Genomic DNA, 17,725 nt, shown 5'->3' on the forward strand with positions numbered 1-17,725 from the left:
CTCAAACACATTTGCTAGATCTTGCTTCACTCAGGATCTCAAAACATCTTCTCAAGGGCATTATTTTTGTTTCAAATAGTGCAATCTGTACACATCTCTCATAGCAATTTTCCGTGAACAATCTTGGATGTAAACTTCTTTGCATGTCCTGGTAAACCCATACTCGGAGGTTTTTGATGACTTAATTATTTTCCCAGAGGGCATGCTTAAAAATCTAAATGCAATCACTAGCTTGGCCCAATGGTGGTAGAAAAATAATTTATTTTCCTATGCAGAGGAAAATGCCTTGGTGCCTTAAACTGCCAATATAGATTGCCCACACTTTGCATGGATCTCCAATGTCTATGGGTGTGCTATATTTTTCCACACAAAAAGCATGTACTAGTTTATCGATTTCAATCCAACTACATCTGGGCATCTTTTTGATTCCTTTATCTTTTATCAAATTTCTTAATAGAAAAACATAAATCGTGGCATCTGTAGGGTTCTGCTCAAAAAGATGAGTTGCTACAAATACTCCTAATCCTAGATTTCCATGTGGTCTACATGCACCAAGCAAACACATCCACACAAATGCCACAGGCTTTATTGGCATTTTTATGATATAGCTTAGAGTTTCTTTAAGATAGCCAGCACGGCTAAGAAGGTCGATCATGCAAACATAGTGATCAGTTGTATGTACAATGCAATAAGAATCACATATGCCATTGAAGTATTTGCAACCCTCATCCACCAGACCTGCATGGCTGCATGCTACTAAAACACAAGTGTGGCTTAAATGATCAAGATATGTTCCAGAGTGCTTCATTAGTTCAAAGAGTTTCAAGGCATCCTTGCAAAAACCATTTTGTGCATACCCTGTAATCATTGCAGTCCATGAACCTACATCTCTTTGAAGCATTTTGCCAAACAGTTCATTTGCCTTGTGTAAGATTCCACATTTTGCATACATGTCTACTTCAAGGATTTCTAAGACACAACACAATGGTACAATCCATTTAGGCTAGCCAATCACAGGATCAAAGTTATAACATGCCAAATAGGGGTACGGATCAATCTGGATACCTTAGCCGTAACAAAACAATGCAAACCGAGTTTTTGATCATGTTTAGCAAACTGATCAAATGGATTTGACATGATCTCAAAATTGGAACATATGAAGTGTCTTACCCTTAGAACACAATGCAAAAAGAATTTTTTCATTTGGGTCAACTTGGTTAAAGATATTATTGGTCGAACAGGGCTTCCCAGAATTGTGAACTAGTTAAATGCACAAAACAATAAATGACCAACTTTGCGGGGTGCAAAACCTAGTCAAATGGATTCAAAATGACTTGAAAATTGAAACATAGGTTATCTATTATGGACACTAAACATCCCCAAAGTGACTAGTCATGACATAGTCTTGGGTAAAAGATATTCAGATGCAAACTGGGCCTCTGATCGCTATTTGACACTTGGTAGAATTGCAAATTTTGACACTAGCTCAAAATGGGACTTCACAGAATGATTCGGGATGGAAAAATAACATTGTGGATCATATGCATATGTAAAAATAAAGGTGTTAAGCCACTCAAACACCATCTAGGCCTCAAGCTACCAACTGACCACATGCATAAAAGGCACTTTAGGACATGATTTTCCAAAATTTTCAAAATGTGACTAAAAATGAAGCATGCAATTTTCAGTCCCAACATGTCATAAGGTAGCTTTTGCTCACATGAGGGCTTATCATAAGTGCATGTCTACTCAGTATAACAAGAAGGTTCATCCATATGACTTTCAAGTTGGTGACCTCATAGTCATAGAAAATCTGAAAAAATCAACAACATAGAGAGCAGAAGGGAAAGTTTGAACCTAATTGGTTAGGCCCATACATTATCACAACAACATTTGGGTCTAGTGCTTATCAGTTGTCTACTCCTAAAGGTGAAGAACTTGCAGAGCCTATCAATGTCCTACATTTAAAGAAGTTCTATGCTTAAAGGCTTACTGCTCAACTATCTTGTACATATTTATGATCCTAAAAAAGTCAAAAAAATCAAAAAATGTCCTGAAAAAATTATCATCTTAGTGAAAACCTAGCAATAGGGACTTTGATGTATTACCAAAAAAATCAAATATCTCAAAAAAACAAAAAAAGTGAAAAACTGCCTCCAACTTGACATCAAGTGTTTCTCAACACTTTTTAGATAGTTTACCTATGGACTCCGATGTCATGATATTTCTCACTATTAGAATCAAGAAAGGGCCAAGTAACTTACACACACATGCACACATTTAAACACTTAAACGACTAAGCTATGCTGATTTTTATCTACTTTGTGTGTTTTCTATAACAATTTCTTTGCTATGTGTTCCCTCCCTAATAGTCTTTCAAGAATGTCATGGACCAAAAGACTGGGGGCATGGGGCATGTTTTCTTGATTTCTACTTGTAGGTATACTTTATTTATCTATAGTGTTTAAATATTCATGATTTTCCTATTTGACACTTTGGCTTATAAACATATCATCCTTGACTATTTTGCAAGACCACACTCAAGGATTATCCTAGCACTTATGCCTTGATATAGGTGTAATCTTGCTATACTAAACTTAGGGAATCTAACTACATAGTCATCTTGATCTATATGTCTTTGATGCATAAGTTGGATTCCCACACTTCTATCTAACATAGATCATATTCATATCCTTTTACGTCTTTCTTCTTTATCATGTCTTTCATCTTCTTGATATTTCACTTCATCCTTTTCTATCCTATCATCACAAGGGATAAATCTAAACATTACATTCAATCTATCCAAGTGTCACATACTTTCATAAACATAATTATATATCATATACATGAGAGCTAAAAACATCATACATAAGACAAATTCATGAGCATATACACATAAGTATCCAAACAATGCATATATGAGCAAAAAATTGAAACATCACATGAAAACTGAAATGCTAAAACATCCATTTGAGACAAGTACACAAAACTGCCAATCAAATCTAGTATCTCATATATATATATCAATGTGTCATAGTACATATACAAATGTCAAATCCAAAATCTGGATATTTGTCTCAAAAATACATGATATACAATAAACAATGTCAAAATCAACCTATGACTGACTCCAATCCTCTGTAGCAGGTGGTGGCCCTGGTGGTGGAGCCTGTCTCCTATCTAGCAGCTATACCATACCCTCTAATCTACTTGTGCACTCTAAGTAATTGGTAAGTCCCTATCTTGGTGGCACCACACCCCTATAGGTAGCATAATAATAGGCACCTCGTGCACCATGATGAGAGGCCTCTCATCTCACCACATCTCGCTCCCTATGGAGCTCATCCCCCTGAGCTCACTCATCCTTCAACTATTGATCATGTACTACTATAGTGACCCAAGCTGCCTATAGCTCTACCTCTAAGGAACAAATCCACACATCTTGGTCATCATCCCCCATAGGTCGGCTACTCTTCCTACACCTCCTCTCACTCTTCTCACCCCACTCACTGCTGCCTCAGTAGCACCTCCTACTTCTCCTCCTCCTCCCTAGTGACCTGTGCCCATGTCCTCCTCCTCCCAAAACAAGAACTCTCTCTGACCTCCACCCATTTGATACCCCTACTTCCTCTATTTGCATCTTCATTTCTTTATCATTTCCACACTTCATATCTACTCAAATTCACCATTTTATATCTAAGATCATCTTTTTACTCAACTTGACCTAATTTTTATGTTGTATCCTTCGTGGTCAACTCTGATCAAATTGGGGCATTCTGTCACTCCTTCATAGTTACTCTTTGGTTCTAATCACATGTCCATCATCTTGGACATTACTATATTCTAATTTACTTGTATCTCCCTTGTTTCTGCATCCCCTTACCTCATTTCAATTTCAATCTCAAGGGGGCAGAAATACTCTATCATCACCTACTACAACCATTTATTCATTAAGAGCATTTTTTTGAACTTTTCTTTTCCTCTTGATCTATCTACTTTGCTAGGTATTAGTATTCTTATTGAATTATAACATCATCTTTTTTCTAGTGTTTAGTACTACCACTATTAGGCTATGCACTCAGGATGCGTTATCTCTTTCTACATTTCATTCTTTAGAATTAAACATCTATATCTATCACTACCTACTTGGCTTCTATTTTCTTTGATGTAATGTGTTCCTAGATCAATCACACATTAGTTAAAGAGGGGAAAATGTAATCACCTAAGAATGGTCATCTACACTATTAGTCCCCTTCTCAACATTTTGGCTAATTTAATTAATCATTTACCTAGACCAAATTGCTAATAATCAATTAATTTTATTATAACCTATAGTTTGACTATGCTATTCTAAGTTCATTATTTAATTAAAAGAACATGTCCCCTTCCAATTAAATAAAAGACCCCATTCTTCTAACCCACTTAAAGTGCACACATAAAGTCCTTTTTCTATTTTACAATTAAAAGAAAAGGCTTGTAAGACTTTTGTCTTATATGACAAGTCAACTTATATTCTACTAGTTTACTTGTGTGTGCACATGGATCACTCCTCTTTTCAAATTCCACCATTGATCATTCACCATCTTCATCTTTATCTCTACCATTCGTATGACTTTAAAATGGAGAAAGCTTTCCCCTCAAAGGATCCACACTCTTGAGTATTGTTATGTTGTAGTAGGTTTTCTATTCAAATTCTTGAGATCTTTGCGGAGAATTCTATTTCTTGTCTACATTTCTTTCATCCAAGGCATTTTTTGATATGGCATTCTAGTTTAGTTGCATATTAATGTAGTTCTTTTGCAATAGTTTAGTGCACATAGTCTAATTAGTATGGATGTAACACTTCCATTTTCTTAGCTTAGTTGCATTCTACATTTCATCTTAGTTTACTCTCATTCTTGTATTGCATACACAAGAGTCCTTTAACACTAGCATTTTTCCTCTTGCTCAAAGAATATCCCATCTCATGGTTTACTAGCAATGGCTATGTTTTTAAGGCTCAGTTGAGAACTTTCTTTATGATCATTTGTATGCCTCTTGTACTCCATGACTAGGGAGCTCTAAGCCATTATTCAAGCTTTCCAATCTATGGAAAACTTTGGATAGAAGGGTTTAGAGGAGTGCACTTTTTGAGTGTACAAATGGGTCTAAAGGAGTCATAGGGAACATTATGATCCCATTTGACACATTCAAACACATTATGTATGTCCCTAAGGGTCCTTGGACCCCTAGGAACCTATAACCCCTTTGGACCCATATAAGTGATTTTAATATGTCCCTAGGGGTCATAAGACACCTAGAGACATATGTTGTCATAAAATGTGTCAAAAGGGGTAATAGGTTATACTATGACACTTTTCAACCCATATAAATGATTATAATATGTCAATAGGGGTCCTAGGACCCTTAGAGACATATGTTGTAATGAAATATGTCGAAAGGGGTCATAGGTTATTCTATGATCCTTTTCGACTCATTAAAATGATTATATTATGTCCTTAGGGGTCTTTGGATCCCTAGAGACATATGTTGTAATGAAATGTGTCAAAAGGGTTCATAGGTTATCCTATGACCCCTTTCAACCCATATAACAATGATAATATGTCCCTAGGGGTCCTTGGACCCCTAGAGACAAATGTTATAATGAAATGTGTTGAAAAGGGTCAAATGTTATCCTATGACCCCTTTTGACTCATATAAATGATTATAATATGTCCCTAGGAGTCCTAGCCTATGACCCCTTTCAACCCATATAAATGATTATAATATGTCCTAGGGGTCCTAGGACCCTTAGAGACATATGTTGTCATGAAATGTATCTAATAGGGTCATAGGTTATTATATGACCCTTTTTGACCCATATAAATGATTATAATATGTCCTTAGGGCCTTGGGACCCCTAGAGACATATGTTGTCATGAAATGTGTTGAAAGGGATCATATGTTATCCTATGACCCCTTTTGACCCATATAAATGATTATAATATGTCCATACGAGTCTTGAGATCCCTAGAGACATATGTTGTAAAGTGTTGAAAGGGGTCATAGGTTTTCCTGTGACCCCTTTCGACGCATATAAATGATTATAATATTTCCCTAGAGGTCCTCAGACCCCTAGGGACATATGTTGTCATGAAACATGTCAAAACGGGTCATAAGGTTATCCTATGACTCTTTTTGACACATATAAATGATTATAATATGTCCCTAAGGATCCTAGGACCCCTAAAGACATATCTTGTAATGAAATATGTCGATAGGGATCATAAGATATACTATGATCTCTTTCAACCCATAAAAATGATTATAATATGTTCCTAGATGTCCTAAGAACCCTAGAGATATATGTTGCCAAAAAATGTGTCAAAAGGGGTCATAGCTTATTCTATGACCCCTTTTGACCGATATAAATGATTATGATATGTCCCTAGGGGTCCCGAGACCCCCAGTGACATATGTTGTAATGGAATGTGTTAAAATGGAATGTGTTAAATGGGGTCATAGGTTATCCTATGACCCCTTTTGACCCATATAAATAATTATAATATGTCCCTAGGAGTCTTAGGGCCCCTAGAGACATTTATTTTCATTAAACATGTTGAAAAGGTTCATAGGGTTATCTTATGACTACTTCAACCTATATAAACAATTATAATATGTCCCTAAGGGTCTTAGGACCCCTAGAGACATATGTTTTCATGAAATGTGTTGAAAGGGGTCATAGGTTATCCTATGACCCCTTTTGACCCATATAACTGATTATAATATGTCCCTAGGGGTCTTGGTACCCATAGAGAGATATGTTATAATAAAATGTGTTAAATGGGGTCATAGGTTATCCTACAACCCCTTTCGACCCATGTAAATAGTTATAATATGTCCCTAGGAGTCCTAGGGCCCCTACGGACATATGTTGTCATTAAACATGTCAAATGGGGTCATAAGGTTATCTTATGACTCCTTTGATCCATATAAGCAATCATAATATGTCCCTAGGGGTCCTGGGACTGCTAGAGACATATGTTGTAATGAAATGTGATGAAAGGGGTCATATGTTATCCTATGACCTCTTTCATGACATATAAACTATTATAGTATGTCCTTAGTAGTCTTGGGACCCTTATAGACATATGTTGTCATGAAACATGTCAAATGATGTCATAGATTATCCTATGGCCCCTTTTGACCCATATAAATGTTATAATATGTCCTTAGGGATCCTGGGACCCGTAGAGACGTATATTGTAATAAAACTTTCAACCCATATAAACTATTATATTATGTCTTTAGAGGTCCTGGGACCCTTAGAGACATATATTGTCATGAGATGTGTCGAAAGGGGTCATAGGTTACCTTATGACACCTTTCAACCCATGTAAACGATTATAATATGTCCATAGAGGTCCTAAGACCCCTAAAGATATGATATCATAAAATGTGTCAAAAGTGGTCATAGGTTATCCTATGACCCCTTTTGACCCATATAAAAAATTATAATATTTCCATAGGGTTCGTAGGACCCCTAGAGACATATGTTGTAATGAAATGTGTCAAAAGGGGTTATAGGATTTTCTATGACCCCTTTTGACCCATATAAATTATTATTATATGTCCCTATGGGTCCTGGGACCCCTAGAAACATATGTTGTAATAAAATGTGTCAAAAGGGGTCATAGGTTATCCTGTGACCCCTTTCCACCCATATAAATGATTATAATATGCCCCTAGGAGTCCAAGGACCCCTAGGGACATTTGTTGTCATGAAACATGTCGAAAGAGGTCATAAGGTTATCCTATAGATTCTTTCAACACATATAAATGATTATAATATGTCCCTAGGGGTCTTGGGACCTGTAGAGATATATGTTTTCATGAAATATGCCCAAATGGGTAATAGGTTATCCTATGACCCTTTTTGACCCATATAAATGATCATAATATGTCCTTAGGGGTCTTAGGAACCCTAGAGACATATTTTGTAATGAAACATGTTGAAAGGGGTCATAGATTATCCTATGACCCCTTTCAACCCATATAAACAATTATAATATATCTTTAGGGGTCCTAGGACCCTTAGAGATGTGTTATAATAAATGTGTTGAAAGGGGTCATAAGTTATTCTATTAGCCCTTTTGACCCATATAAACAATTATAATGTCCCTAGGTGTCCTAAGACCCCTAGAGTCATAAGTTATCATGAAATATATCAAAAGGGGTCATATTTTATACTATGACCCCTTTCAACCCATAAAAATGATTATAATATTTTCCTATGGGTCATGGGGCCCCTAGAGACATATGTTGTCATGAAATGTGTCGAAAGGGGTCATAGGTTAGACATATGTTGTAATAAAATGTGTCGAAAGGGGTCATAGGTCATCCTATGCCCCTTTTTGACCCATATAAATGATCATAATATGTCCCTTGAGATCCTAGGACCCCTAGAGACATATGTTGTAATGTAATGTGTTGAATGGGGCTATAGGTTATCCTATGGCCCCTTTTGACCCATATAAACAATTATAATATGTCCCTAGGGGTCTTAGGAACCCTAGAGACATATATTGTATTGAAACATGTCAATAGGGGTCACAGGTTATCCTATGACCCCTTTCAACCCATTCAAATGATTATAATATGTCCTTAGTAGTCCTGGGACCCCTAGAGACATATGTTGTAATGAAATGTGTTGAAAGGGGTCAGAGGTTATCCTATTACCCCTTTTGACTCATATAAATGATCATAATATGTCCTTAGGTGTCCTAGGATCCCTAGAGACATATGTTGTAATGAAATGTGTCTAAAGGGGTCATAGTTTATACTATGGCCCCTTTTGACCCATTTTGACCCATATAAATGATTATAATATGTCCCTAGAAGTCATATGACCCGTAGGGACATATGTTGTCATGAAATGTGTTGAAAGGGGTCATAGGTTATACTATGACCCCTTTAAATTCATATAAATAATTATATTATGTCCCTAGAGGTCTTAGGACCCCTAGAGACATATGATATAATGAAATGTGTCGAAAGGGGTGATAGGTTATCCTATGAACCCTTTCGACCTATATAAATGATTATAATATTTTCCTAGGGTTACTAGGACCTCTAGAGACATATGTTGTAATGAAATGTATTGAAAAGGGTGATAGGTTATCCTATGACCCCTTTTGACCCTTATAAATGATTATAATATGTCCCTAGGAGTCCAAGGACCCCTAGAGACATATGTTGTCATGAAACATGTCAAAAAGGGTCATAAGGTTATTCTATAACTCCTTTCAACACATATAAACAATTATAATATGTCCTTGAGGTTCCTAGGACCCTTAGAGAGATATGTTGTTATGAAATATGTCAAAAGGGGTAATAGGTTATCATATGACCTCTTCCAACCTATATAAACAATTATAATATGTCCTTAGGGGTTTTAGGAACCCTAGAGAAATATGTTGTAATGAAATGTGTCAATAAGGGTCATAGGTTATCCTATGACCTTTTTTAACCCATATAAATGATTATAATATGTCCCTAGGGGTCTTGGGACCCCTAGAGACATATGTTGTAATGAAAAGTGTTGAAAGGGGCCATAGGTTATCCTATTACCCATTTTGACGAATATAAATGATTATAATATGTCCTTGGGTGTCCTAGACCCATATAAACAATTATAATATGTCCCTAGGGGTCCTTGGACCATGAAAGACATATGTTGTCATGAAATATGTCAAAATGCATCATAGGGTACTCTATGACACCTTTCAACTCATTCAAATACATGATATAATTTTCTAATGATCTTAGGACCCTTAGGAACATATGTTATCACATAATGGGTCAAAATAGGTCATAGTTTACCCTATGGCCCATTTTGACCTATTTAAATGCATGATTTATGTTTGTAGGGGTCCTAGGACCCCTAAGAACATATATTGTCATATAATGTATTGAAAGGGGTCATGGGGTACTCGATGACCTGTTTCAATGCTTTGAACAAATGATATATTTTTCTAGGTGTTTTAGGACCCCTATGAACATATGTTATCATTTAATGAGTCAAATTCCCTATGAGCCCTTTCTTCCCATTCAAACACATGATGTATGTTTTGAGGGGACCTAGGACATCTAGGGACATATATGATGTGTTTTAATTGGTAAAAAGGGTTAATAGGGCATGCCATGACACATTTTGGCCTATTACATGACAAAATATGTTCATTGGGTTTGTAGGACCCCTAGGCACATACATGTTGTGTTCCAATGGGTCGAATTGGGTTGAAGGATATCTTTGACCCCTTTTGACCCTTTACATGACAAAATATGTTATTTTGGGTCCTAAGACCTCTATGGACATGCATGTTGTGTTCAAATGGGTTGAAAGGGGTCATAGAATAACCTATGACCCATTTCAATCAAATACATGACAACTTATGTTGCTAGGAATCTTAGAGCCCCTAGGGACATATATGTTGTGTTATAATGGATAGAAAGGGGTCATAGGATACTTATGATACCTATGACCCCTATGGACATACCTCTTATCTTCCAATGGGTATAAATTGGTCATAGGGTATTCTATGACCTCTTTTAACACATTACACAAGAACATATGTTGATATGGGTCCTAGGACCCTTATCATCATGTGTGTTGTGCTCCAATGGGTTGAATTTCAACCCATTACATGATAACATATGTTCCAAGGGCTCCTAATATCCTAGGACCATACATGCTATGTTCTAATGGGTCAAAAGGGGTCATCAGATACCCTATGACCCCTTTCAAGCCATTACATAACAACATATGTTCCTGGGAATGTATGTTGTCATTTAATGGGTCGAAAGGGTGATAGGATGCTCTATGAACCCTTTTGACCCTTTGGAACACAACATATATGTCTATAAGGGTCCCCTAGGAACATATGTTATCATGTATTAGGTCGAAAGGGATCATAAGATACTCCATAACCCCTTTCTACCCATTGAAATACAAGATGTATATCTCTAGGAATCCTTTGACCATTAGGAAGATATGTTGTTGTATAATGGATCAAAATTATTTGGATTCATTGGAACACGTGTGTCCTTAGTGAGACTCCTTGGAACATACATCATCATATAGTTTATTAACTTAGGTTACTAATATATATAATATATAATTATAATATATATGATATATAATTAGGGTATCCCATGACCCATTTGGACTCATTGGAACACATTATGTCCCTAGGGGGACCCCTAGAAACATACATCATCATATAGTTTATTAACTTAGACTAGTAATATATAATATATAATAATAGTATATATGATATATAATTATATAATAACATATAATAAGTAATAACTATATATAAAATAATTATACAATAAATAATATTTTTATATATAATAAGTAATAACTATATATGAAATTATTATTATTATTTAATACTATATAATAAATTTTAGTAGCTATATATAATAATTCATCCCCCCTAATTATGCTATAACTATATTATACTAGGACTTGATATAACTTAAAAATTGGTCTGCCCTTTGAGTTTGGTAAATAAAAATCAATGTTTATCTTAAAAATTAGTCCCCACTCCCTTTACATTTGAATTTGGTGCCATGATTTGGCAACATAGATCAAGTAACCATTCTCAAATTAGATACCCCTACCCAATCAGATACCCATTCCCAAATCAGATACCAGTTCTCAAATCAGATACTCATTCTCAAATCGGATACCTAATTAGGCAAGGTATTACATTTTTGGTTTGGTACCAAGATGGGTGGGAAAAAAGTCAAAGTACATTTTAAAATTCTTTTAGGCATTTCAAAACTACATGTTTTTCACATCGCCACTTTTTGGCACACCATGATCCTGCACATACCCAGTGGACAATAAATAGATTCATTTTCATTGTCAATGGCATTTCCTCTTCCCTTGGGTTTGCACAAATTACAAATTTTTTGTCACAAACTTTCATTTATGTTGAAGATATACAAAGATTTAATCATTTAAAATAATTGATTGGGAACCTAGATAGACAAATGTGTTGATATGAGATTGCTTTGAAGAGAAGAACCTGAAATGGAACAATCATTATTTTGTCAATTATTTTTGGTTTGAAAGATATCATTTAGTGGATTGATGAAGAGGATTTGAAAAGAGGAGATAACAAGAGCACCTAGATAAAGGCTGAGTTATTTGGTACGCAAAAGAAACACTAAGACCAAGTAAGGAATTGATTCTATAGTTTATTATTTATCTACTTAAAGATGAAGTTGATGGATACACTAACTAATTATAGAAGATCAAAGAATACAAATAGTTTCTACCAAGCTTGATCGAGTGAACAATTGGAACCGAGAAATGCTAGTGCAAGCTGAGTAGAAAATTAGTTAGTGCCAAGGAAAGTGAAGATACAATGTATGCTGAGCAATTTTTAGTATATGTCGAGCAAAGTTTAGTTGGTGTTGAGCATCAATAAGCTTTAGTGGTTACTAAGTGAATCAGTGTTGGCCAAGTGACAAGAATAGTATAGATGTCGAGTGAAAATAAATGTGTTAAATCAAAGATTTGACCATCTGGGCCAATTATTTTGGTTTCTTGAATATGTGAAGTGTAAGGAAAATAACTATGATGAGCTGGTGGCATAGAATTCAAGGTAAACAATTTTGAGATGAATTCAAAGAAGAATGTAGAAGAGGTTTCTAGAGGGACTAAATGAGAAAGTGGGTAGGTTCATTGAATCCTACCTAAATTGACCTAATCCTAAAATAGAAGATTGTGGTTAAGTGACAAAAAATCTAAATTCTCTATTTATAGAGATAGCTGGTTAGAAGGAAAGGTTGTCTTGTTCAAGAACCTAAGGAAGAACAGGTGTCTAGCGTATTGCTTCATTCAGTGGTCAAACATAAGAAATAGTTGTTGGCATATAGAGCAAGAAGACTAAGGAGTATGAATTCTTCAAGGGTGAAAAAGCTATCAAAGCTAAAGTGTATGAATGCCTAGTAGAATGGAGAACTGAAATAAAGATCTATAATTTGCAAGTGAGTTGTAATTTGTTATCAAATCAAGCCTTACTATTACTTTCTAATCATTGTATCAGTATATGGTAAATCCTTTAGATTAAGGTTGACCTAACAATCATTTCTAAATCCTTCAATTGGGTGACATTCTAAAGGAATGATCTAAAGTCCTCTAACAAGGCTCACTCCTAATAGGGTGATTGAAATCTTTTAACCAAGTCGCATTTAATAGTGTGTATTGTAACCTTTAATAGGGTTGGCCTTTCGTAGGAAATCACTTTAGAAAAGTGAGAATTAGTAGCATGTTACAGGTGGTTTTTCCCAATTTGGGTTTCCACATAAAATTCTTGTGTCAATTTCTATGAATTTTCTTATGGTGTTTCATGTTTACATTTCTACAAAGTTGTTTTGGCCTAGGATAGTAACCTATAAAGTTAAAGTATCGAATGATCTAATGGATGCATCCATGGGGTAAGTGCACCAAGTTGTAGTGCCAAAAGAGGGGTATAAGTGGACACCTTTTTCTTGAAATCAGCAATTTCTGAACTTCAACAAGAATTTTAAGATAGTTATGCTCAAAATTTAAAGATATGACAAAAGAAAAAGTCATAGTCCTTTGAATCTAGTTTCTAAACTACTAATTTTTTTTCAAAATGGTTTATTTTTAGGTCCTCAAAAAAGGGGACCACAAAAGAGGTATTATTTATTACAAAAAAAATAACACAATACAAAGTGAAGCCCCCCTAAAATTTTACCTTTTTTTTTGAAATTCTTTAATCACTCTGGTCAAAAATTACTTAACACTATGTAGTTTATCCTAAATTTTTTGGGTAATTTTATAACGTGTCTTTTTTTTAATGAATTTTTTAACTAGACACATCCCAAAAATGTGAAATATCTATGTGCTCCCTCTAGAAATAATTTGAAAACTAATCTAAAATCAAAACTTTTTTTCCCAAAGTGTGTAGAATGGAGTCTAGTTTCTAAAAAACTAAGTTGTTGCAAAATTTGATGAATGAGCTAAAATCTATAACCCAATTAGTACATGGCGATTTTTGACAAAAAATGAACATACATTCAAAAGAAATTATAGATGAAAGGCTTGAAGTAGTTCAAATTAAAAATAAATTATATGGATATATATCTAACATAGAGACCTACAATGTCATGTAACCTGATCTTATTGATGCCCAACCACGAGGAATCTTGAAGGAGAGCACACAAGAAAAATCAATCATTTTTTGTATGTTTGTTGGAAAACACATCTCAGACCTATTTATAAACTCCAAACCTTTGGGTTGGATCTTTGAGGCAAAACCAAGCCTTAGGCTTGTTTTTAATGCAAAGCTTTCAATAACGTGTACGTCCTATAGTGTGCACTCGCTATTTAAAGCATTTGAATTTTGGTCTCAATAGTGCATGTGTGCTATAGTACACACACACTATTGAGACTTAAGTAGTGCATAGAAGAGATGCAAAGCAAGAGCAAGAGAGAGCAAGGGGGGGTAGGAATGGCTATGTGTGTGTGTGTGTGTGTGTGTGTGTGTGTGTGTGAGAGAGAGAGAGAGAGAGAGAGAGAGTAGGGGATGGGAGAGGGCAGAGAGTAGGGGATGAGAGAGAGAGGAAGTGAAAAAGAGTAGGAGTGGCAAAGATAGTACGAGATGGGAGAGAGAAAGTGAGAAAGATTAGGGGTGGTAGAGAGAGTATAGGATGGGAGAGAGAGGAAGTGTGAGAGAGAGTAGGGGTGGCAAAGAGAGTATGGGATGGGAGAGAGAGGAAGTGAGAGAGAGAGAGTAGGGGTGGCAAAGAGAGAGTACAGGATGGGGGAGAGAGATTGAAAGTAGGGAATGAGAGAGAGAGGAAGTGTGAGAGAGAGTAAGGGTGGTAGAGAGAGAGAGAATACAAGGTGGGAGAGATTGAGAGTAGGAAATGGGGAGAGAGAGATTGAGAGTAGGGGATGAGGGAGAGAGAGAGAGTAGGTGGTGGGAGATAGAGTGGGAGAGGGAGAGTGAGAGAGAGGAGGATGGGAGTGCATGTGTGTGAAAGAGAGAGTAGCTTGAGAGAGAGTAGGGGATGGGAAAGAGAGTAGGTGATGGGAGAGAGAGTGGGAGAGGGAGAGAGAGGGGGGATGGAAATGTGTGTGTGTGTGTGTGTGTGTGTGTGTGTGTGTGTGTGTGTGAGAGAGAGAGAGAGAGAGAGAGAGTAGGGGATAGGAGAGAGTGTGAAAATGTGAGAGAGAGTAGGGGGTAGCAAAGAGAGAGTAGAAAGGCAGAGAGTGAGAGTGAGAGAGAGTGAGAGTGAGAGTGAGAGTGAGAGTGAGAGTGAGAGTGAGAGAGAGAGAGAGATTATGTGGTGGGAGAGGGAGTGGGAGAGGGAGAGCAAGTGAGAGACAAAGTAGGGGATCAGAGAGGAGAGAGGGGGGATGGGTGTGTGTGTGTGTGAAAGAGAGAGAATAGGGAATGGGAAAGGGGAGAGAGAGTAGGAAATGGGAGAGGGAGTGGGAGAGGGAGAGAGAGGGGGGATGAGAGTGTGTGTAAGAGAGAGAGTAAGGAATGGGAGGGAGTGTGAGAGTGTGAGAGAGAGTAGGGGTGGTAGAGAGAGAGTGAGAGTATGGGATGAGAGAGAGAGAGTAGAGAGGGAGAGAGTGAGAGAGAGATAGTAGGTAGTGGGAGAGGGAGTGGGAGGGAGAGAGAGGGGGAATGAGAGTGTGTAAGAGAGACAAAATAGGGGATGGAGAGAGTAGGCGATGGGAGAGGGAGTGCGAGAGAGAGAAAGAGAGGGAATGGGAATGTTTGCAAGAGAGATAGAGTAGGGGATGGGAGAGAGTGTGAGAGTTTGAGAGAGAGTAGGGGGTGGTAGAGAGAGCTTGTATGGGATGGGGAAGAGAGGGAGAGAGAGAGAGAGAGAGAGAGAGAGAGAGAGAGAGAGAGAGAGAGAGAGAGAGAGAGAGAGAGAGAGAGTAGGGGATGGGAGAGTGTGAGAGAGTAGGGGATGGAAGAGAGAGTGAGAGTGGGGGATGGGAGAGAGAAAGTAGAGAGGGAGAGAGATAGTAGGCAGTGCAAGAGGGAGTGGGAGAGGGAGAGAGAGAGGGGGATGGGAGTGTGTGTGACAAATATAGAGAGTAGGGGATGGGAGAGGAGAGAGAGAGGGGGGATGGGAGTGTGTGTGTCTATGAAAGAGAGAGAGTATAGGATGGGAGAGGGGAGAGAGAGAGAGTAGGGGATGGGGAAGGGAGAGTAGGTGATGGGAGAGGGAGAGAGAGGGGGAATGGGAATGTGTGTAAGAGAGAAAAAGTAGGGGATGGGAGAGAGTGTGTGAGAGAGTAGGTGGTGGTAGAGAGAGTGAGAGTAGGGGATGGGAGAGTGAGAGAGAGAGTAGGGGATGGGAGAGAGAGAGAGAGTAAGGGATGAGAGAGAGAGAGAGAGTAGAGAGGGAGAGAGAGAACTTGAGAGAGAGAGAGAGATAGTAGGCAGTAGGAGAGGGATAGAGATAAGAGGATGGGAGTTTGTGTGACAGATCTAGAGAGTAGGAGATGGGAGAGAAGAGAGTTGGGGGATAAGAGTGCTTCTGCCTATGAAAGAGAGAGAGAGAGAGAGAGAGTAGGTGGTGAGAGAGGGAGAGAGTGAGAGTAAAGGATGGGAGAGAGTGTGAGAGAGAGTAGGGGATGGGAGAGAGTGTGAGAGAGAGTAGGGAGAGGGAGATAGAGAGAGATTGATGGGAGTGTGTGTGAAAAATCTAGAGAGTAGGGGATGGGAGAGAAGAGAGAGGGGGGATTAGAGTGTGTGTGTGTGTGTGTCTATCTATGAAAGAGAGAGTAGAGGGGATGGGAGAGATTGTGAGAGTGTGAGAGAGAGTAGTGGGTGGCAGAGAGAGAGAGTACAAGATGGGAGAGATAGAGTGAAAGGATGGGAGAGAGTGAGAGAGAGAGAGAGAGAGTAGGGGGTGGTAGAGAGAGAGAGAGAGTACAAGATGGGAGAGACAGAGTGAAAGGATGGGAGAGAGTGAGAGAGAGAGAGTAGGGGGTTGCAGAGAGAGTACAGGATGGGAGAGATAGAGTGAAAGCATGGGAGAGAGTGTGAGAGAGAGTAGGGGATGGCAGAGAGTTGGGGATGGGAGGGAGAGAGTAGAAAGGGAGAGAGAGAACTTGAGAGAGAGATAGTAGGGGGTGGGAGAGGGAGTGGGAGAGGAGGAGAGAGAGGGGGGATGGGAGTGTGTATGAGAGATCTAGAGAGTAGGGGATGGGAGAGGAGAGAGAGAGGGGGATGGGAGTGTGTATTTATAAAAGAGAGAGTTTAGGGGATGGGAGAGGGGAGAGAGAGAGTAGCCCAAGAGAGAGAGAGTGTAGCAAATGGGAGAGAGAGAGACTAGGTAGTGGGAGAGGGAGAGAGAAAGGGGGATGGGAGTGTGTGTAAGAGAGAGTAGTGGATGGGAGAGAGTGTGAGAGAGAGTAGGAGGTGGTAAAGAGAGAGAATGGGATGGGAGAGAGAGACTGAGAGTAGGGGAAGGGAGAGAGTGTGAGAGAGACTAGGGGATGGGAGAGAGTGTGAGATAAATTAGGGAGACAGAGATAGAGAGAGGGGGATGGGTGTGTGTGTGATAGATCTAGAGAGTAGGGGATGGGAATAGAGAGAGAGGGGGGCTGTGTGTGTGTGTGTGTGTGCATGTGTGTCTGTGAAAGAGAGAGAGTAAGGGATGGAAGAGA

The 17,725-nt window shown here is 38.1% G+C and overlaps 1 pseudogene; it reads right to left on the bottom strand.

Annotated features, from left to right (window-relative positions):
• Positions 1-259: 259 nt before the first annotated feature.
• On the bottom strand, positions 260-952 carry LOC149549766 (pentatricopeptide repeat-containing protein At2g03880, mitochondrial pseudogene; annotated as a pseudogene).
• Positions 953-17,725: the final 16,773 nt, after the last annotated feature.

Source organism: Cupressus sempervirens, chromosome 7 (assembly GCF_028749045.1).
Source record: "Cupressus sempervirens isolate cs-2001-9-10 chromosome 7, ASM2874904v1, whole genome shotgun sequence".
NCBI classification, from domain to species: domain Eukaryota; kingdom Viridiplantae; phylum Streptophyta; class Pinopsida; order Cupressales; family Cupressaceae; genus Cupressus; species Cupressus sempervirens.